General features: G+C 41.4%; 1 long non-coding RNA gene across 1 annotated transcript in view; it reads right to left on the bottom strand.

Moving 5' to 3' along the window:
• Positions 1-5,779: 5,779 nt before the first annotated feature.
• LOC125888698 (uncharacterized) overlaps positions 5,780-7,869 on the bottom strand; it is a 143,404-nt gene continuing 141,314 nt past the window's right edge. Inside the window, exon 2 of the long non-coding RNA XR_007449354.1 lies at positions 5,780-7,826. This is a non-coding gene — a long non-coding RNA (uncharacterized LOC125888698). The remainder of the gene's footprint in view (positions 7,827-7,869) is intronic.

Below are 7,869 nucleotides of genomic sequence, written 5' to 3'. Positions count from 1 at the left end.
TGCCACATGCACACACACACACACACACACACACACATATATGCACCCAGCGCAGTAAGGCTGAGTCAGCCTTACTCAAGAGGGTCTCTGAGTCGGACGCGGGCTGGGTGCTTCACCCATACCACATAACCGTGTCTTCTCTGCATCCTTTACTCCTGTCTCCGCTTTCATGTGTCTCACATTTCATGCTCTTACTACACCTCTCTGATCTGGTCCACAGTTTTCTACCAAATGACTCATGTCTTATCTCTATGTTTCCCTCTTCAGTTCCTTGGTAGGACTACAGATTTGGACAGGCTGGTTTTGAATTAAAAAATTACTGAGTTTAAATCTTTTGGTACAATTTAATTTGATTTATTTAGTACAGGGGTGTCAAACTCATTTTAGTTTATGTTCCACATGCAGCCCAATTTGATCTCAGATGGGCCGGACCAATAAAACCATTGCACACTAACCTGTAAGTACCATTAGCTCCAACATTTTTCCTCTTTGGTGTTTAGAATTACAAGTACATTCTGCAAACGTTCATCCTTTTACAACACAGATGAACAGCCTGAGATGTCTGAAGAAAAATACAGTCTATCTCCACACTCAGTCAGTCTACTTCTCATTGTCATTACATGTGCATTTATCCATACATTTCCTGATTCAAATCCTTTTGAACTGAAGCTGCTGGTTGACAATATTTAGCACAATGTTCAATATCTAGAAACATGGTCACAGTAAGTATTCATTGTTTTATCAGAGAACTTTATTCTGGTCAGGGTGGAAAAGCCACAGAGGCAGAATTTTACATTGTTTAACTTGCTCCTGAAACTTGGCACCTCTTAGTCTAGACAATCTAGTGGGCGAGATTGGACCCTTTGGCGAGCCAGCTCTGTCCCACTGGCCGTATGTTTGACAGCCTTGTGCTGTTCTAAGGCATGACATCAGCTGTGTATCGGACACACAAGCACAGGACTGTGTATCTCAACACATTTTGACATTGTACTTTGCATGACACAAGACTCTTTGTAGGTGCTTTGCTTTGTACATTTGACTACAAACCAACAACTGCCAAAAAACTGTGCAGATTCAAGCCAAAGCTGGCACAAGCCCCAGACAACATCCTTCAAGATCTGTGGACGAGAGCTCAGCCTCCATCGTCTGTTCATACAACTTTTACAGTCCAGAAGGCCTTGGTACCCTTTGCTCAAGACCAGTGGCGTTTACGTATATTCTGCGGCCTTCAATCAGATCAGTCACAAACTATCTTCAGAGAGTGGTCTTAGTTTACATGACCTTCAATCTCCTGCCAGGCACACAGGGGCAGTAACGTGTCATTCACACCGTGTTACGAAACATGGAACCACCCAGACTTTACACAATCATAGCATACCTTTCATCAATCACAGCTCAGCCTTCAACACAACACGGTGGCAGTGAAGGATCGCCAAAGTCCACAACTTTAATGTGCAGTCTGACCTCATTCACAGGATTCATGACTTCCTCACCCATCGAGTGACACATTAAACGTGTCATCACCAACATCAGAGTTCCACAGGGCTACGTCCAAGGCCCATTTCTCTATGACTAATACAACTTCCAATTTCTCTCAGTGGTGTAAGTGCAGGGACAATCCAATCACCTTTACTGAGATACCTGCTAATAGGTGGAAGAGTGCAAATACTTGGATGAATTGACTTTTGATCAGCATGCTATAGATTTGCACAGGCATGCCAAAGGAGACTGTTCATCATCTGTTAAATGCTAGCACTCAATGTACAACCCCGCCACCACCACCTACTGTACTGTAGAGCATAATTGACCCCTTGGTCCATCCACATATCACAGAAAATTATTCATACATCCGATTAGTCATACACAAAGTCACCACGATCACCTCAGCCTCAGCACACCCACTACACCGCCACTTTGTCCTGCTTGTCTGGCTGCAGGGACAGAATGACGAGATGCTGGGACATTTAACAAAATCCTTTTCCCATTGCTGATACAAGCCCCCACGAGTTGTCAGATGCTTGAATCCTCTCCTAGCTCGCCTCTAAACATACATTGTATCTGTGCATACATTTGTGCCACCACCACTGAGAACTGATGTTACCTTTGTGGAATTCGTGCCAAAGTATCAATGGTGTTATACATTTTTTTCTTCAAAGGAAAAACAACACGGTTTCTTCTTACTACGACACCTAATTGCCTCTCCAAATTGAGACAACACATTCCTGTGATGACTTGGCATTACACAACACAGTTTTATGATTTCTGTGATGTCTTGGCACCACAGATATGTGTGATGTTTTGGCATCATTTCCTGCTCCCTGGAGTTATGGCACATTGTGGGCTGTAGCGTATCCTGTGATTATCTCATAGCTGGAGTCTTTTCTTACAATAAAATGATCATTTGAGTTATTGAGTTACAAATACATTTAATGTTTGGCATATTTTAGAGTAATACAAAGGGAAAAATCTGAGTGGTAATGAAAAATATGTATGTGCCAGTCTTTATTACTTTTACCCTTCTCTGCTTCTGCTGTCCATTTCTCATTTGCTGCATTTTTCCTTAACTATCAGCGCTGACGTGATGGATGCTTGACCTCCCGGACTCTCACACATACGCACATGCTCGCACACGCATCCACATGTTGTCAGGTGATCTGTCTCTTGGCATTTGATGTCCTTTCCAGGTTCAAGTGTGTGTGTGTGTGTGTGTGTGTGGGCAGTGATAGATGATCGAGATACATACCTTAATGTAGCGAGCTACATGCAGATAAATATGTCGATACAGGTAAATACACAAATACACGTGTAGTGCATATTAAGAGGGGGAACAATGCAAACATGCATCTTTGCATATGCACACCAATACATACAGTCACATGTTAGCACACACACCTGCCTCTGGACAGGGTGACCTTGGATGCTGTGTATAGAAGGAAGGCGGAGCAAAAGAGGACATTACACTGATGAGAGTGTGAGAGATCAGGAGGGGTGAGAGGAAAGGGAAGTTCAAGGGGAGGAAAGACAGGATGGGATGGGTGCAGGAGGAAAGAAGGGAAGAGCGGTCAGGGGAGAAGGTTCGGGGTGGGGGTGCGACAGGAGTGAGGGGAGGAGAGATGACAGGAGGCAAAGGGAGGAAGGGAGGGAGGGAGCGGAGGATGTGTTTCTGGGACGGCCAAGGCAGCGAAATGCTGCAGTGAAGCCACACAGCTGAGCCGGTCTGAACACAGCTACTGAGACACACTGAGCTCTCTGCCCCCTTCTTCTTCTCTCCCTCTCTCCATACCTTCATCTTCTCCCACCCACCACTTTCACCTCCCACTCTGATTAACCTTCCTCTCACCCCTCACTTCGACCTGCTCCATCTGCAGATTTCAGAAAGGATCCTGAGTGGAGGAGGACAAGTGGGGTGGGCCTCTCTCTACCTCTGCTTTTCATCTGTCCTTCCTCTTTTATCGTTACCTTTTCCTCATCTTTTTCCTCATCAATTTCTCCCATCTTTTTTGTTGCTTTTTAAATGTTGCCGTGTGCTTGTGACTCTTTTTCCTCTGTTCATGTCTTTCCATCCCTTTCCTCTCTTTTTCCCGTTTTGTCCTCGCCGTCTGTGATCCTGTTTTTATGTCTGTCCGTCCATCCGTCTGTCGGTGGGAAACAGGGACCATCACAAGGTGAGTCCCGTCTAAAGTTAAGAGTAGGTCTGCAGTACATACCTGTGCAGAACATGCAGCCGGCCTCTTGGTGGAGATTTTGTGTTGGAGGCTCGCAGCCTCACAGTTTGTCGTGCAGCCTTATATGGTCTCATGGAGTTAGACGGTAGTTTAAAACTGGCTGTGATTTGCTTGATGTCGGCAAGACGGTGGCTTTGAGTGGAAAATGTTTAAGCACAAGACTGCTAAAAAAAGATTGCAAGGTCTGTGCACTGGAGTGTGTGTGTGTGTGTGTGCAGAGAAACTGCAATTGCAATGTTTAAATACACCTATTTGTTATCTTGCATGTCGCCTCTGTATCCTATTACTACTTGCTGTTTCACTGGCTTTATACAGCCACAAAAAAGTTTCATATAATGTTCTAATCTGGTGCAATATTTTGTATTTAAATTAATGACGTGTCATAGTCCCATTGCGGCCATTATTGAGTGCACACTTTGTAATTTAATTATTTGCTTTTTTGTTTAGGGCTGTTTCTTGAGTATGATTTTTAATAGGATGAAAACTCTAAACTATAATAAAACTATAATTCAAGTTCTTAAAAAAAATAGATAAGTTACATTTATTTTTTCAGTCTGTATGGTGGCCTATTTCACTATAGAACTTATGTTGATTTAAGTGACACACATAATCTCTAAAGATGATTATCAATTTAATACTTTTAATGCTATGTTCAGACAACGGCACAGAAAAAAAAAGACAAACGCAGGGTCGTCTGGAAGAAACTTGAACCAGGCTCAACTGTTACCGCAATGTGTTGCCCCAGCATTACTACATCGGACAATTAAATCAATGCAAACGCACAGCTAGCAGATTGCTTTGTAATGCAAATCACCTTGCGAATGCTGCAATAAATGATAAACTACGGTGACCTTAATATCTTTTCCAGATTTGTAAGATCCTGTTTTGTAGTATTATAAACAGAGTTGCACTGTTTTGCATGCAGGGATGTTTTTGGCTAAGGCTATAGTTCAGAACCCAAGTGAATCCTGTTTGTCTGCAATAGCTGAAAATACATACTCTACATTCACAAAGTCACCTCTGGCTGATTCTCAGTGGAGCAGCTCCAGGTCGTCCTCTCTGATGGAATCAGAGTACTGCTTGCTTTCGTAGGTTGGAGACTTGTACTGCTCACATACATACATACATACATACATACATACATACATACATACATAGCTGTCGCATTGTCAAAAATAAAGCACGTGTCCGTACTGTAGAGCAGTCACAGCTCTGATTCTCTATCACAAGTTACACAAGTGATATTGCTGTTTAGTATAGCTGCTGTTGACAAAGGCTGGACTGATGTATCAGAGGACATTTTGTAAAGGTAAATGAAACACTGTGGGAGGTGAAAGATATGAGGGGACTTGTCACCTCAAAGCACGACTTGACTGTCCAGATGGGCCCTTGCAAAGGGCTCTGACCTTTGTGTGTGGATTTGCATGTGTCCTTGTCCGTCTGCAGATATGTGCCGGCCCTGTGATACACTGGTGGTGTTTCAGTCAAGAGAGACTTTTTAAAGTCTATTTTAAGAGTGAGCATATAAATGTATTGACATGTTGCACAATAGGGTTTAGAAATGTGATTGTGACATCATTATTTTAGTGGAGGTTAGCTATAAGTACAACAAAATTCCCCCCAGATGGAGTGTAGACACTGGTGGTAGTGAAGAGATGAAGAGAGTTGGTTGAAGGTCTGCTTAGAAGAAATGTGGAGCAGGGTGCTTCTGATGAGCAGAGTGGACGGAACCCTTGGCGCTGGATGTGATGCAAAGTAGAGGTGAATAAGGTGGAGGAGGGTCGCAATCAATTTTGCGCTGAAATGACATCTCTGGCACCAGCACAGAAAGGAGCAGTTTTGAAGTTTGCCAGCAGTGACATAATTGGCTCGGGTACGTGTGAATGACGGAGAGCATCAGTCTTCCTGAATGAACTTCTGCTATACTTCGTACTGTGGTGTTCCCTGTCACTTGACGAATGCGACCTAGGTTCCAGCCCCGGGCCAACTCTGAGCGAGATCAGACGGCATAGCTAACAGATGGGTGGACCAAAAAAGAAAGCACAGAAAAATGCTGGCATTTTCCTAAATCATCTTTATTTAAAATACATAATGTAATGACAGCTGCTTGATAACAGGCAGCACAATGCAAGCATTAGTTTGGTGTTCACTATCATTTCAAAGTGATACAAGAGCAACTACTCAGGGCAAACTCATAGCCAGAGATGGTAAACAGTGATGCACAATGATGAATCTGCCTAGTACATGACACAGTATTCATGTTTTTATTTGTTCCATTGTTTCTGAGAAATACAGTATATACAATATACATTATGTATCTGACTTCATATTGCCGACAAAACCTTCCTGCACTAAATCCGCCCAAATGTTAACCTGACATCACCACATGGGTCAACGTTAACATACACGATCACACACAGACAGTGGCGTCCCAGGAAAGGTTTATGTATTTTGCCTACTTTAAAAAGAAAACAAAAAACCAATCACCATTTTATTGTTGTTCTTTACAGCTTGTTTGTGTTTAATGACCGTACTGATATTTGAGGAAATCACACATTACATATAATGTTGGAAAATAGTATCACAAATGATAAAAACAAACAAAAAAGTAGAGTAATAGGCCTAAACCAAGATCTGCGTTTTTTTAAAAACATTGTCTGAAACCAGGACTGGCCGAGTCACCAGATTTGGAAGCACTCTCCAACACCTGGATGACACAGCGAGCTAGTTTAAGACACGAGAGGTATCATAGAGACGTCACTCTACGACAGCCTGTCATCACAACATAGTTAAAACATAAGACATTCAGAGAGTACCAAAGCTCACATGCTGCAACATGTAAAAGTGGACATTTAATAGTGATTTTTATCAAGATAATATATATATTTTTAACATTAAAGTGCTCCAACCAAATAAATGATCAACTAAACACACTACCGATACATTTCCCATTTAACCATACAATCATCATGCCATGTTTCTATTACAACAGCTCCACATTCCGATATATACCATCTTATTAAAGTGAGCTTTATATGTATATTTTCTCGTTTCCATTATAGTCACATGCTCTCCACTATGATTATATTAGAAGTGGTTAAAATATGTGAATGTGCAAAACAATATCTACAGTTTTAAACACCACTGTTGAGGTAAAGGCATTACTTTGCAGACGGAGCTAGGATGTACGTTTTTAAACTTTTCAAACTTTATTATATATTTATCTGCTTTAAAATAAACACTACATTGTGTTTGTATTGAGGTGCAATGGCTCAGTTTAAAGTTGTTCTTTCTTTTAAAATCTCTATAAAACAGGGCTCCGGTTGGAGTTAAAATAACAAGACACAGATTATTTGTACGGAAGCTTTTTTTTCTTCATGATATGACATATTAAAGTTGTTTCTTGATATTGTACAGGAGGCTGACTAAACTCCCGATGTGCAACCGAATACCTCTGAGACTTTATAAATTAAAGATGCAAGCAAAATATATATGCGTGTATCAAAATGAAATCTAAATAAAATGCAGGTGTTATAATATTTGGTAAATGGTGCCACCTGATTACGACATAGAGTGGAAACTTAAACATGCTTTGACTGACACTTTGTTTTGGTTTAGTGGGAAACTTTAAAGAGCAGAACCTAGTTTCTTACTTTTTCATCATAGTTTTCTTTTTGATATGCTAGGGCTGCCCCGGACTAAGAATTTTCCTAGTCCACCAATAGTTGTCATTTGGGCCATAAGTCAACTAACCCTAACCCTAACTCAACCCCCCTAACCCTAGTCTGCATATTTACCATATTCATCTAATTATCAAAGTATATATATTTTGGGCGGGGCAACACAATGGTTTGAGTTGAAGGTGTGAGAAAGAACAGTATCAGTAACATTGTTAACACTGTGCTACATTACAGAGAAATACAAAACCGTACTAATGAACCTTCATTAATATAGGCCTATATTTTATCTACAAGTGCACGTCACACACTGAGCGAGCCGCCTGTTAATGACGCTGTCGGCTAAAGGGCATGTAGCTACTTCCATGTTTTAGATGATACGTCATGTTTGTAGTCGACCAATGAAGATGAGTTTACATATCACCTTGGGTTTGTCCTTCACCTTCTCAAAATGATCCCACACTTTG

This window comes from Epinephelus fuscoguttatus, linkage group LG5 (assembly GCF_011397635.1).
Source record: "Epinephelus fuscoguttatus linkage group LG5, E.fuscoguttatus.final_Chr_v1".
NCBI lineage: Eukaryota > Metazoa > Chordata > Actinopteri > Perciformes > Serranidae > Epinephelus > Epinephelus fuscoguttatus.
This window is presented reverse-complemented; position numbering and strand designations above follow the sequence as displayed.